Below are 14,713 nucleotides of genomic sequence, written 5' to 3' on the forward strand. Positions count from 1 at the left end.
TTTAATTGTCAGAGAGTTGGCGCTATTGCTTAGAGGAGCCCATAGCTACTGACTGTTGGGACAAGGTTTGAAGAGTCAGGGTATTTATAAAGCTTTGAAATGTGTATCTCCATAGCTCTAACAAGCTCATTAAAATCTGAGACTGTAAGGCGGAATTCACTCTGAGAATGTCCATGTTCTGGATTTAATTATTCACAGTGTTGGGCCAGGGAGTCAAAAGGTACAAGGTAAGGTCACACCACAGCTTCACAACCTGAACTGTTTGTTTTCACAGCAACCCCCATGCATTGTTTGCTATCAGGCAGCCCAGAGCCTGGTCTGCCACATGCTGCATTCCTTTAAGATCTGGTTGATTGTTTCAGCCTTAACCCCCATTGACACAAAGATAACCTCAAGAGGTTTTTGGATTTCCAAGTATGTGTAAATGTATGTGAATGAAACGTATTCATGTTTGGTCTTGAATTGATCTTTGTGATGTGGAGAGTAGTCTGACCATGGTTTCCTATCAGTGTGCCTGGTCATGCCCAGATGACCAGATTGGTGGGAGGAGAATGTTATCTCAGGGCATTTCTGTCTGTCAGTGCGTTTCCATGATGGTATAATTCGAATCTTGCTTTAGTCAGACTATGCTATCTTTTAGAGCAACTGCTTGTATCCTAATATACATGGCAGTGAATAAATCGAATCATTGGCCAAAAGCATGTCATATCCGATACGATAGGTGGCGCTGTTTTCATTACAACTAGTGGTGATACAGCCATTTCCGCTTGACCTCTTCACCACTACCAACAACAACAACAGTTGATTGAGCATGAATCGCGTCTGTTCATCGGTCCAGAAATGCGTGTTGCCTCTTGGGTTGTCCATCGCGTTGTTTGTTTGTTTGTTTGTTTGTTTGTTTCTGCTGGGCCGACGTGTTTATAAGTTACATTATTCAAAGGTGAAAGATAAAAGGCGAGAGAAACGCACACGCGCAAATAATGGGTTACAGCCAAAACGCATTGCCCTTCTGCCAGTTGTCATCAAATTGTTTTAGTACTTCTTCGCTGTCGATTTCCAAATCTGTGTGAATATTCATGAGAGCAAGTCCAGTCAGTCTTTTGTCAGTCACCGTACTTAGTAGATATGTCTTAAGACGCCTTATTGTACTGAATGACCGCTCAGCAGACGCTGTGGAAACGGGCATTGTCAACAAGACCTTCAGGACGCAATGAATGTTTGGGTAGAAATTTGCCGAACTTTCCAGGGCTTGACAAAGCTCACTGCGTTTTGGCTGTAACTCATTTAGCTGTTTCCACAGCTCCAGCTCTGTATCTGCATCGTCAACGCTGGGCATTAGTTGTCCGTACTCCGATTTTATAGTTTCCCCATTGTAATAAATATGCGTTCATGATATTTTTCTTCTCGCGTAGCGTAGCAGAAGGTACGCACAGTGCGTACGGCTGCATGCGCCACTGGAACTCTGAGCAATTAATACAATACAATACTTAATAGGCTAATTGATACAATATCTCCTCGTTTGAGTGTGGTTGTTTGAGTGCAATGGGGGTGTATGATCGTTGTTGTTTATAAAGGAAGGCATTGCAACGGGAAAATCGTCACGTCTCTGTCTTTAGAGGGCAACGCCAAATAATCGAACAAAACTCAACTCACGCTTGCCTCACGGGTGCAATACCAAATTTCATCATATTTGATAGAATGAAGGACAAATTAGTTGTGAATACTATCACCGAGTTTGACAGGTATTGGTCAGGTAATAGCCGAGTGACAGCTGATTTGCTTTCTGATTTGACAGTACTTATTCGTGTTTTTTTCAGCGCCAGACAACCGAACAAAACTCTACTCACGCTTGCCTCACGGGTACAATACCAAATTTAGTCAAATTTGATAAAATGAAGGACAAATTAGTTGTGAATACTATCACCGAGTTTGAAAGGTATTGGTCAGGTAATAGCCGATTGAAAGCTGATTTGACAGTACTGCTGTGTGTTTTAAGCAAATAAAATGTGGAACGTCCTTATATGTGTTTAAGGAGGGGTTGTAAAGGTGCTCATATCTTCGGACCTCTTCTGTTATGTTTGTTCATAATCAACAAGAATAAGCTTGTGAGAGCCTGCAGGATATTCATAAAAAAACGTGTCATTAGTATGAACAGTTGAGACAACTTATCTTCTCTTTCGACTTCCGGGTCACGACCTGGGAGGGAGGGAGGGAGGGAGGGAGGGAGGAGGGCGGCGGGATCTCAAGCATGCGCAAAGACGCAAAGTCCAGTTCCTAATCCAATTCACCGTTTACATGCCGCGATAGTCGAATTATCAACCGGATCGGATCGAGTTATCCAGGGGTGTTAATCGGATCGTAGTCCGGAGGGGGCCGGAGATCCCATTTCATTGTTGGGGGGGACAATAAACAGTACAATTTCAGAGAGTAATTCCTGGGGGGGGGGGGGGACATGAAAAAATTGCTGTCTGGCCCTATCTCCCTCTCTCTCTCCCTTACGCCCCTTTGCAACTTGCTTACATCATGTCAAAGCGGAAAGCGAACATCGGTCTGTTATGCCGTGTAGTGCATTTTAAAATACTACTCTCACACGGTCAGCGTGGGTTTTGCTCTAAATTTACTGGAGCGACTTTCAACATGTAACCTAACCTCACCGGTGCAGAGGTGGAGGTACTGTTGCAGAATGTAGATGTGTCAGTTCTATTCCACCGTGGCTATATACACGCGATTAAGCTTAGTGCTTATTTATTCAATGCCATTTGCAGTGTTCATGTAGTGCTTTTAATTATGTTAGGACATCACGATGCCTTGTAGAATCATGACTATAAATGTGAAACATAATCATTTATGATACAAATATTCTCGTATTTATTATTATTAAAATGATTAATCACCAACGATTTCTCACAAATTCAGCCCTTGAGAACATGGGCGCACTCCAATCCGGCCGATTTAAGACTGCTATTTAGCGTTCTTAAATTCTGTTCAAAGTTAAGAACGAATCCCAGATGAGAAAACTTTCATGAATGCCAGAAATGTCCGGGAACTTCGTAAGTGGAGTTAGGAAGAAATGACTACTTAATATGTTCTTAACTGCGTTCGAGAATGAGGTCCAATGTCTGTCAACCTCTTCACATATCGTGTAACATAGCAGCAGTGACAGGCGAGTGAGGAGGACACGCTTATCAACACGCTGGTTAAGCTAATAGCTAATGATTGTTAACAAGCTCAAGTTTGAGCTTTTGAATAAAGCAGGAGAAATGTCACTTTCCATGTTACAAGCTTGTGCTTTTACTTGTACACTTAAAAAAATACATTGTTTTACGTTTATAATTAGCACCGCTTTTATTGTGCTTTTATTTCATATTATTATACTATTTAAAATGATTTATTTGTGTTTACAATGATTTCTCCGCCCCTGCTCCAGCCTGGTGTTTTCCGTGGTGTGATAAATAACTTACTGGCTTTTACTTGTAGAGGTTTTACTGGTGTGGTTGGTTTCCTCACAATCTGACAGTGTAGTGCTAGGCTGATTGACTCAAACACGGAGCTGCAGGTAGCACCGCCCGCCCTGCTCCAGCCTGGTGTTTTCCGTTACTGGTAACAATTTGGCTGTCCTTACAAGACCTTGGGAAAGGTTATCTGAGGGCACACATCTCTTAGGGTGCCTAAGCTTTTACATGGTGCTGCATTCTAGCCTGGATACCAGACCGAACTTAGCCCCGCCCACAACATTTGAAGTCGGGAAGTTCGGTCTGGCATTACTCCATTGGGGAGAAATTATTTTCGGACAGAAATTGCCGGACCAATCAAATTGTCAAGGCGGGCTTTATACGATGATGGACAGATCATCAACAGTAACGTAATCAAGCACGTCACCAACACACGAGTTGAATTCGTTTTCAACAAACATGGCTGCCGCTGGAGAGCTGAAATGTATAGATTCGAGTCCATTTAGACATTGACAGTGCATTCATTTTGAAAGAGGAACAGAGAAACGCGATCAAGGCATTTGTCAATCGAAAAGATGTTTTTGCCTTCCTTCCTACGGGATCTGGTAAAAGTTTAATTTATCAGCTGGCCCTGGTCACATACTACATTGTTCTGATTGGTTGTAGGTAACCAATTGAGCGAAGAGGCATTTTTTCTCCTGGTTCGGTTGAAACACGCCCCATAATCACAGCCCAATGGAGCGATATCAGACTCATATTCTCACTAGAATTATGAGTATGACATCGTCAGGCTAGCTGCATTCCTTTTTCACTCTGAAATTATACAAAACAAAGAAAATATTACAATAATCTAGTTTGAAAGAATGTTTCATATTTTACTTCTATGCCTTTTGGAGATCAGTTCATTTCCTATGCACTTAACTATTGACAATAATAGAACTTTGACCAGGGGTGCCCAAACTTTTGCATGCTATTGTATGTGCCTGTGTATGCGGAGGTTTGAGTCGTTCGTTAAGCTTATTGTTCATAACACATTCCAACTGTTGTGCCCTGTCTGTCGCAGAGGTAAACAGTGTCTGAGTGTGTTCTGACCAGAACGTTACCGGATTTTTTCTACGGAAAGTCATTGGCATCTGGTTCCAACTACCCTTTGTAAACACTGCTGTTATGTGCTTGAACAATGTTGTGTAATTTCCACATTGTACTGCTCTACTTTGTTTTGTTCCTTAAGATTCCAAGACTGTGCAGGAAGGAAGGTTTCACTAAACTGTAAATAAAAGTTCACCCTCAATTTGTTGGTTTTAAGAATGTTTTGTTTCTCAAATTTCTCCTCACACAAAAAAAAAACAAACAATGCGTCGAGGACATTTACCTTCCCTGACAGATCGAAATACGGCTGGAAAATAACTCCTCACATGAACCTGTGGGGCCAAAAGTGAGGAGGCAAGGGTCGTACATGAAAACACTGAATGTGGCAGAAGATGACAGACACTCTCGGTCTTTGATGGCAGCTGTGTGCACCTCAGGTCGGAGGTGTTTAGAAAACACTGGGGTTATTTGAGTTGCAAAGAGCAAAGTGACAGAAAATAAAACATGGGCCTGAGCATGTGTCTGGGTGTGTGTATGTGTTTGTGTGTTTATCTCTTTCTATCTCTCTCTCTCTCTTTCCCTCTCTCTCTCTCTCTCTCTCTCTGTGTATGTGTTGGTGTCTGTATCTTTTTCTCTCTCTCTTTTTCCCTCTCTCTCTGTGTGTGTGTGCATGTATCTGTCCGATAATGGCCCCTCACCCCAACACCCTAGCCTATATTGGATGCTTTTAAACCCCTGCCAAGAGACACAGGCCGCTGGTAAGAGTATTTTCTGTGTCTGCCTCTGAGGTCAATCAATCTGTGGAGCAAAAACACATGAGAGGGAAAAAAGCCTGAAAAACATCTGGACTTCTGTCACCTCATCATCACGACGAGAGACAGAGCGAGGGAGAAAGTAGGGAGAAAGCTGAGAGGGGAGCGACCCCAATCCTGTGAAATCCAACCCCACACACTAAGCTCTCTGCCTAAGGCCATGTAATCTCTAACCACAGCACACTCAGGACATCAAGCTCATCGTGCCATCCGGTCTTCTCTAAACACATGATCACACATGTACGTGTTAAATATCAGTCAGGAATCGGGCATTGCATTTCAAAGGACACGTTCAGTGATCAGGTCTAACAATGTTTGGACTTTAGGCCCACTGCCTTCACTCTCTCTCTCTTTCTCTATCACTCTTACTCTATCTCTTATGTCAGGTATTTCACTTTTTAATATCCACACTCAAGATGTTTCCTTTTGTCACTTTGTCACTGTTGTTAGCGTCATACCTCAGACCTTCTCTTTTCATTCTCTATCTAACAGTAACATAAGCAGAAAATACTCTCAACCATTTGACTGGAGCTTCTTGCCTGACACTGACTGAATCCATCTAAACAGTGTTTTCTTTCTTTTTCCAGTAACCCTGCCTATACACTGTGTTAAAGACTGTATGGATTTCACATCCATTGAATAATAACAGTACACGTGGTAGCAGGTAAAATTACTATTGAGTATCTTCATTTTGAGTCTAATATTAATAAAACACCTTTAATTAGCTTACTGGACACTTATTTGGATGCATGGAACCAGGGCAGAAAATTATAATTGGGCCGCTGTGTATGTTTTTTGTCTATTTCGGGAGCATTGACAGTAGAAGAGCAGTGTTGCTGCAGCATTTTTATGTGTGTCTGGCAGATAATAGTTAGCATACAGGTTCCCATTCTGTTCTGTACCTTTGCCTCTATCAGATCCGTTGTGATGTTTTAAATTTAAATGGGGCAACACAAACTTGTGCTTGATCTTTATCATCTCAAACATTCATACATATTTATACATTAATACAGACTCCATGGGTGAAAATTCACTGGTCAGGGAAATTTACATTAGATGTAGGCAAGTTCTGATGTCTTCCGACGATTTTGCAAATTTGTATATTTGACTTTTACTCCGTTGCTTTGGTACATTTCTTCAACATCATCAACATTACCAAAATAGAAAGTGCATTTCTCGAAACAATGCCACAGTGCAACAACGAACAGCACCACACAACACATGGAATACCTATAAAAGCCCCTAACTTGTTTAAAATCCTTAATTATGTCTCAAAAGTAAATATTTATTTCAATGAGCATGTCTATGCCATCAGAAGTCCTCGTGTCACCGTTTAGGAACAAGATATTCACAATACTTTGCCATGTTGTCAATTTTACAGTGCACTCTGTAAGTATTTTCTGATGTAAACTATGGCTAACGTATTGATGACAAATGATGGAAAATGCACAAGGCTGCACCTTCCCTGTGTGGTATGTATCAATTTCAACAGTACAAAGTTACACATTACTGAATGTGGGAGATTGATTGCAAGTTAATGGACAGAATCCACATTAATGCTTTTATTGTTTGAGCTGTAATTTGTTGACAGACCATGTCATTGTGATATAGAAAAAGAAAGAGAAGACTGTTATACAACACTGCATGCCACAAAGGAAAAAAAGCAAAATGAGATATGTAAACATAGGAAACACTCATTAGGCAGAACTTTAAACACAGTGCTGTATAAACTCCTTGGCCTCTTCTGCCTCTTCCTCTGTTTTGCTTCCTTACCCTTGCACCAGGCAGCCTTCCTCTTCCTCTTCTTCCTGCCTGTTGACCCTTTTAATGTCTTTGTTGTTCTTCCACTGTCAGAAATGGGAACGCTGTCTTATGCTCTGCATATGTACACTTGCCAATTTTAGAGCTATTTTAGAGAACTTGATCATTGGTTGAGCTAACGCTTCACACTTTCCCCTTCATGTAAGTCAAGAGTCACCTGAGAGCATTTCATCAATTGAGGAGACATTTACCAAAAAGATAAAATAGAATTGTATAAAATATATTTGACAGAAAATGACAATTGGTCCAAAACTTTTGCATGTAATGACTTATGCAATAAAATAAAATAATGGCTAGATGTTTTGGGGGGCTAAGACTATTTAACAGAGAACCAGTATAAATAATAAATAAATACATTTTGATCAACATGACATAAACAATTGATGATGTAAGAAACAGCAGACAGTTGCACATAACCATTTGCATGAATGTGCCAAAGCATTTGCTATTTGTTCAAAAGAATGAGAAATGTATTTTATGATGTGCACAAGTGACTAGATAATGTGGAGGCTGAACAAGTAGTTTTGAGAATTTCAATTCTGATCTGAGAAATGTACCAAAGCAAACTAATGGTCTGTCAAAAACTGTAATGGTCTGTGCATGAGTTTAAAGTTGTAATTTCTGTGCATTTCTGAGTATGACAGCATGTTGGTGAACAGGTGCTGTGTGTCTGCTTTAATTACAGTGTGTGTGTGTGTGTGTGTGTGTGTGTGTGTGTCTTATTCACATGTACAGTATGTGTAAATGCATACATTCAGCTTGAGGCTGCCAGGTGAAACAGTCGCGTAGTTCAGCGTGTTGGGCGTGAGCACACAGACCACTCTTGTATGCCCCGCATGCCAGTCACACACACCAGGGACCTCTGCTGAGGTACTCACTCTGCAAGTGTGCTTGAACATGTGTGTGTGTGTGTGTGTGTGTGTGTGTGTGTGTGTGTCTAGCAGTTGAAGAAATTGAGACAAGTAAGAGAAGAAGTTGGACCTGTGTATGACCTGTATGGTCCTCTGTTTGTGTGTGTGTGTTTTTGCATGGTCATGTGTGTAGGGGTGGGGATGGGGGGGGGGGGGGGGTGGACTGGATCTTTCCTGTAACTGAGATGTGTATGCATCTGCCACCAGCTGCTTTTGCCAACCAGTTTCCTCTGTCCTTTTTTTTCTCTCTCTCTCTCTCTCTCTCTCTCACACACTCTCTCACACACACACACACACACACATACAGGCATGAGTTTGACATGCTATCACTCTTTCAAGTAAGAAAGGAGGAGAAGAAAGGTATGGAGAGGAAAAGAAAGACATCAGATGGAGAGAGAGAACAAAGAGCAGAGGAAGCAAAGGGCAGAGAGGACGGGACACATAAGGACAGGGCAGCAAGAGAGGGAGCAAATGCACAGAGGAAGAGGAGCAGTGGTGGCCTCCCTCTCTATCTCCCTCTCTTCGCCTCTCTCACGCTTGGTCTCTGTATGCCTTTCTCTCCTTTTCTCCCTGAATCCCTTCATCTCTTCTTGACACTGTTCCCTCTCTCTCACAGCAGCAGATGACACACCAAGCCCCCCATCGCCTCTCTCTTTCTCAGCCTCTCATCTCTTCCAAACATTTTTGCATAACCATGACCTATTCCCTTTGCAGATGCAGGCAGTGACTGAAAAAAAAGGACAGCCGACTGTTTCTCAGCCATGGGATGACTTGGCTTCTATGAAACAAAAAGGAACCATGCTGACACGACATGAATAGACACTTCACAGCGCTCCCCATGCATGAGTCAGTCACAGATCCCCAAACTGGTTTGTCAAGTTCTAGTTCACACATTTGCTCTCACCTGAAATGTAAAAAATGCAAATACTTCAATACTATTAATTCAGTTTACTTTGATACAATGAATCACAATTTAGTGAATATCCTGCATTAAGGTTTGTGGTTTGTTCTCGCAAGTATCATTATACGGTCTGCATCAAAATGTCAGTGATAATTATTGGGCTAGATGTCGAGTGTTGCCCAATGTGTGGGTGTGTGGTAATCAACCAACAGCAACTGGCAATTCATAGTAGCTCTTATAACTCAAATTATTGTGTCCTCAACATGTAACTCAAGAGCGTTATCTCTTCAACACTTGTATGTCAACATCATAACTTCTCCCTAACACCTCTAAAAGTGAAAGTCCCAAGTTATTTTTCACTTCACACTTTCACTTGCGAACATCAAAGATCTTAACAGCGTGGTCACTCCACCCACTTCACCGAAAAACATCTTTGATATTCTAGTCTCTCCACCTTCGCTGTTACCTTAGCTGCAATATTATTTCCCTCAGAATTGATATTTCCCCAAACTCCCTCAAGTCTCCGCTACTTTTTCCTTTTGCCGTGTACTCTTCCCAGACATGGTGATCAATATTCACATGCACTTTATGAGAAGACCCATGACAACTATCGACCGCCTCCTTCCATTAATGAAGCCCAATAGAACCCCTTGATGGCATCTCGCTTACAGATCCATATCAGTATCGCATGAGGCATGTGTGCATATCATGCAGCTTTGTGGTTTGGATTAGATCTGATGAGAGGAACGAAGTTCTGACTTTATTGCAGCGCACACATCACAAATACAAGGCTCAGCCCCCTGTTCGGTAGCAATGCGGTAAGGGAATCAGCCTTGGGGAAAATGATCAAAACAGGAATGCATTTTCCTTTCATGCTAGTCAGTCAATAAAAAAGGACAACACTAAATAATTAAACAATAGAACATGAGGGATAGTGTCTTTAACAATGGTGGTGGCCATGTGCCAAAGGCAGTGCTATGCAACAGATGCACGACATTACATTAGAACATCGGTTCCCAAACTGGGGTACGCGTACCCCCAGGGGTACGCAAAGTGGTTCAGGGGGTACGCGGGGAGAAAATGTCCGCGATAACGGAAAACGGACGGAATTACCCTTTGAAACAGAATTGCAACTTTCAGACGGAAACATCATTTTGTGCATCAAAATCGCCCAAATTCCCTTGTATTTTGCCCTGCAAGGCTGTATTTCTTTCTAATAAACACAACAACGATCGCAATGATGAACAAGCATTCATTAAAAAACTGAGAAACTGTCACGTCTGTGCTGAACTCTGCTCTGGCCACGCCCCCCTGTCCAACGACCTGTAAAATTAATTCGCTCACCCAATCGCCTGCAAATAATGGTTTTTTTAGTCTTCTGTTCTGTTGATGGCTGGCAAACATTAGAAGGTTTGGGTCACTTGTGGCACATATTATTCACTCATTTTAAGCCATCAATCTACCTCATGGTGAACAAAATGAGGCAAAACGTACGTAGCTGGAGATTGAAGGTCTGAAGGGGTACGGGACTGTAAAAAGTTTGGGAACCACTGCATTAGAACATAAACATATCATTAGAAATACGATTATATAAATAACACAATTACACAAATTATATGAATAGGAAGTAAAATTAATATTTTTGGTAATTAGGTTCCGCCTGTGTTCAAAGAGACCAGTTTAATTTTGTTCAAAGCAACAAGCTTGTAGGTTCCAGCTCCTGTGAAAGGCCCAGGTAGGCCTGCTGAAACCAAATTAATTGTTAAGTCCAAAATTCAACACACAAAAGAGCCAGGTAACTAAGGATTCCAAAAAGGGTGAAACACAAAACATTCAACAGAGGCAGAGTAAAAGATAAAGCACAAAAATCCAAAACTTATCTCACACGGGCAGAGTATCCACGAAAGTGAAGCAGAGAAACGATACAGAAATTCACAGGCTTGGACAGGACTCAGAGTTAATAACCAGACTTAATGTTACAATCCAACAGAGATCAACAGACAGGCTGAACTTAAATAATAGAGGAGAAACAGATAATTGGAGGGGAACAAACAAGAGGCAGGAGAAACTAGTCAGGCTAACAAAGAGCAGGTGTGGTAGACTGCAGGTGGGGGCAGAGTTCAGGATGATCAAAGAAAGCACATGGCATTAACAAACAAACTAAGGAAGCACATGGCATTAACAAATAAGCACATGGCGGCCAGAGTCTCTTGGCTAGCAGAGGGGATACTAACATGAAAGTAGTTTGACGGAGTTGATAAACCTCATTGCAGTTGCCTGCTAATGTGGCCTGGGAGAAACTTTAACCTTTTTTTCATGTGAAGCTGCAGTGTGCCGCATAAGCTGTTCAGAGATTTAAGACAGAGTGCTACATTATATGACTCAAGGTCAAGAGGACCTAGTGTAAAGCCCGAATTATAGATCTGCGTCAGTGTCCGTCCGATTTACGGATGGGCGGGGAAACGGATTCGGACGTACTGTTTTTGATTTATACTTCTCCGACGGCTGTGGGTGTTGAAAACAATTCACCGCCAGAACAGTAGGTGGAGCAGCGTTTTTTTGGTCGCAGACGAGCTACTCCGCGACCTCTTTGAGTGATATAAGTTGTTGATTGTTTATCTCCCACCTCCCAGCTGTCACTAGCAAGAGACGTGATCAAGAGCAACAGGTGTAGTCCCATGGGTCTTTGAGACACACTGCATTACAATGGATAGTTTGTCTAACGCTATATATTCACTTGAAAAGGCAAACTTATCTCCATCATGGTAGGTATTATTTGTGTGAAAAATAGTAGCAATCTATAACAAAATGATATGCTTATCTTACATACACTATAGAAACTATTAAAAACGATTCAATGAAATTAATACTATCTTATTTTCTTTGGTATTTTTGTCATATTCAGATTTGCAATGATGATTGCTGGGTAATATGTAGGCTGTTGTCCAATGTCAAGTCTCTATTTGATCATGTGACGAGACGATATGATAGTTTAGGTGCAACATCTGAACGTCAAGACCAACAAGCTGACTGGGCAAATAAATATCTGTGACAACGTGATTACAGGAGGCAAACTGGTATCAGGGAAGAAGTTAAAAATAAACTGTCATCTGGAGAGTTTAAAACAATACAAAACGAGGGGGAATCTACTGTATGGAGATATTTCTGCTTAGTAGTCAACGCGGATTCTATGGATTAAACCTGGATGGTTGGGGGAGAGAGATGAACGTCAAAACCGACAAACTGGGCCAGAGGCAAAAGCACCTGCAAGCCGAAAACAATGGCTTTCAAACATAAGCGTGATAAGGCATTGAACATTCCATATTTAAATATCTTAATAAGTAGTCAAGTAAACGTGTTTGCTTCACATGCTTCTCCCCTGTACAAAAGCGTCGGCTAAATGACTAAATGTAAATGTAAATGTAATGATGGAGAAGTTCGTTTTTGAGAGTAAAATAAATCACATTTAGGATAATAGCCTTCTTCCTGTGTGCGGGAATTTGTTTATGTCCTAGCTGTGACAACACGATTACAGGAGGCAAATTGGTAACATGGAAGAAGTTAAAAAGAACTGTCATCTGGAGAATTTAAAACAATACAAAACGAGGGGTAATCTGTATGGAGATATTTCTGCTTAGTAGTCAATGCGGATTCAATGGATTAAACCTCGATTGTTGGACTATGTAGATTGTTTTATAACGAACTTTGTGCACTTAAAGTTTTTTTTCAAAAAGAAACTGTCATCTGGAGAGTTTAAAACGACACTCGAGGGGAAATTTACTGTAGGCCTATGGAGATATTTCTGTCGGATGGCATCATAGTCTATGCGGATTCTAATGAGGCTGTTTGATATGTCCAATGTAAGAAGTGTGAAGCTTTAATGAAATATGATTGATGTTATCCTCTTTCTCCACAACATGGATTAAACATCGATGGTTGGACTATGTAGATACTTTTATAACGAATGTGTCCGTGTACTTACATTTTTCAAGAAAAAAGATGATCTTCAATGGTAAGACTTGTTTTATTCGTGCCTCTTCTGGTGTAGCATATAACGTGAGTTTTATTTAGGCATATCAGATGCATAGCGTGTGTGATGTGTAGGCCATTTCATTCCGTTCTTGCAATGTGAATAATTCATTTCAATATGCTTATCTCCCTTTTGTGCGCGCTTGTGCGTTTAACGGGGCTTGTTTGTGTGAGCCAGTGCATTTATCATTCATCTGTTGATGCTCGAGTTTAATAAAGGCAGGCTATTCTTATTCTTATTCCATATTTAAAATATTATAACTTGCCGGCATAGTCGCCCCATAATGCCGTGCGGCGGGCACATACTTTTCTCTATGTGATGCACTAGCGCCCAACGATGTTCTTTAACAATGTTCCTTACTGTTCTAATTGCATGTCGTTGTTCTGTGTTGGGACGGAGTTTATACAGGTGTGTGACGGTAGCACAGTTTGTTCGTGATAACTTGTAGCAGGGCATAAAGTCCGTGCCATTTTGACATTGTATTGTGTTAAGTGTTTAATTAAAAGCCATAACAAATATTCCACACTTCCGTGATTTGTTACAATATCTTAATAAGTAGTGAAGTCAACGTGGATTCTATGGATTAAATTTGTTTATTGACACATCTTTTCAGGACGGCCACAGCGCTTTAAAACGACGTGTTACATTATTCAAAGATGGAAGATAAAAGGCGAGATAATCGCCAGGTGTAAGCCTACTTTCTCATTATGTGTGTGTGTTAGGGTTTGTAATACAATGGTGTTGGCTGCAAGTTAACTCCACTTCACGTTAATGTTAGCTTTTGTATATGAGCATTCATTTCAACTGTTCCATCATCTGAAATATCACGGTGTCGAAAAACAAACCTTTGATCTAAACAGAATATTCAGTATGGAATGGGAATATTTCAGAGCAGTAGGGCTATCTTTTATCGCGTTTGACAAATATGCTCCGATTGCTGTGATGTCTCCTGTGAGAATGGGATAGTATTCTCTCCTGTGAATTCGCGGTCATTTGAGCGTCCTTATAAGTGTTTCAGAAATATCTTCAGACCTCTTCTGTTATGTTTGTTCATAATCAACTAGAAGAAGCTTGTGAGACGGTCTACAGGCTATTCATAAAGCAAAGACATATTTTTTCATAGCCTGTTTTGCTCATATTCAGTAAGGGTGCCAATAATTGTGGAGGGCACTGTAAATGTGTCATTAGTATGAACAGTTGAGACATTGACTATGTCTGGTTGGATTCCGACGTTATATTTGAATGGCTGGCTGGCTCGGGCACTACTCTGTCGGACGCAGGCCGGGCTCGGACAGAAATATTCGGCTGATCCACACACTATAACAGAATAGGAACAGATAGGGAATGAAACAGGAAATGTGAGATTCTGGAAATGATGTCGTTAGGAAATGATTTTGTTAGCGGACCAATCACAGCCAAGGGGGTATCTGTCGCTATCCGTTCGTATCCAAAAAAGTTACAAAAATCGAGAGGTGCACGTCGGTGTCCGTCCAGCTCTCCGAAGGGCTCGGATGGGCGTTCCACCACGGGGAAGGGTGTTGCCAAGGCGTGGCTATGTGTCCGTCTCCGTCCAAACGGACGACTATAAATCTAGCATTAGTCCCTATAGTGTGCTGTGATTTTCAAATAGTGTCGTTCAGGGGAGAAATTCACATATCAAGCTAGCCCACCAACTGGGATAAGAAGACTTCACTGGA

This window comes from Clupea harengus, chromosome 2 (assembly GCF_900700415.2).
Source record: "Clupea harengus chromosome 2, Ch_v2.0.2, whole genome shotgun sequence".
Classification (NCBI taxonomy): Eukaryota; Metazoa; Chordata; class Actinopteri; order Clupeiformes; family Clupeidae; genus Clupea; species Clupea harengus.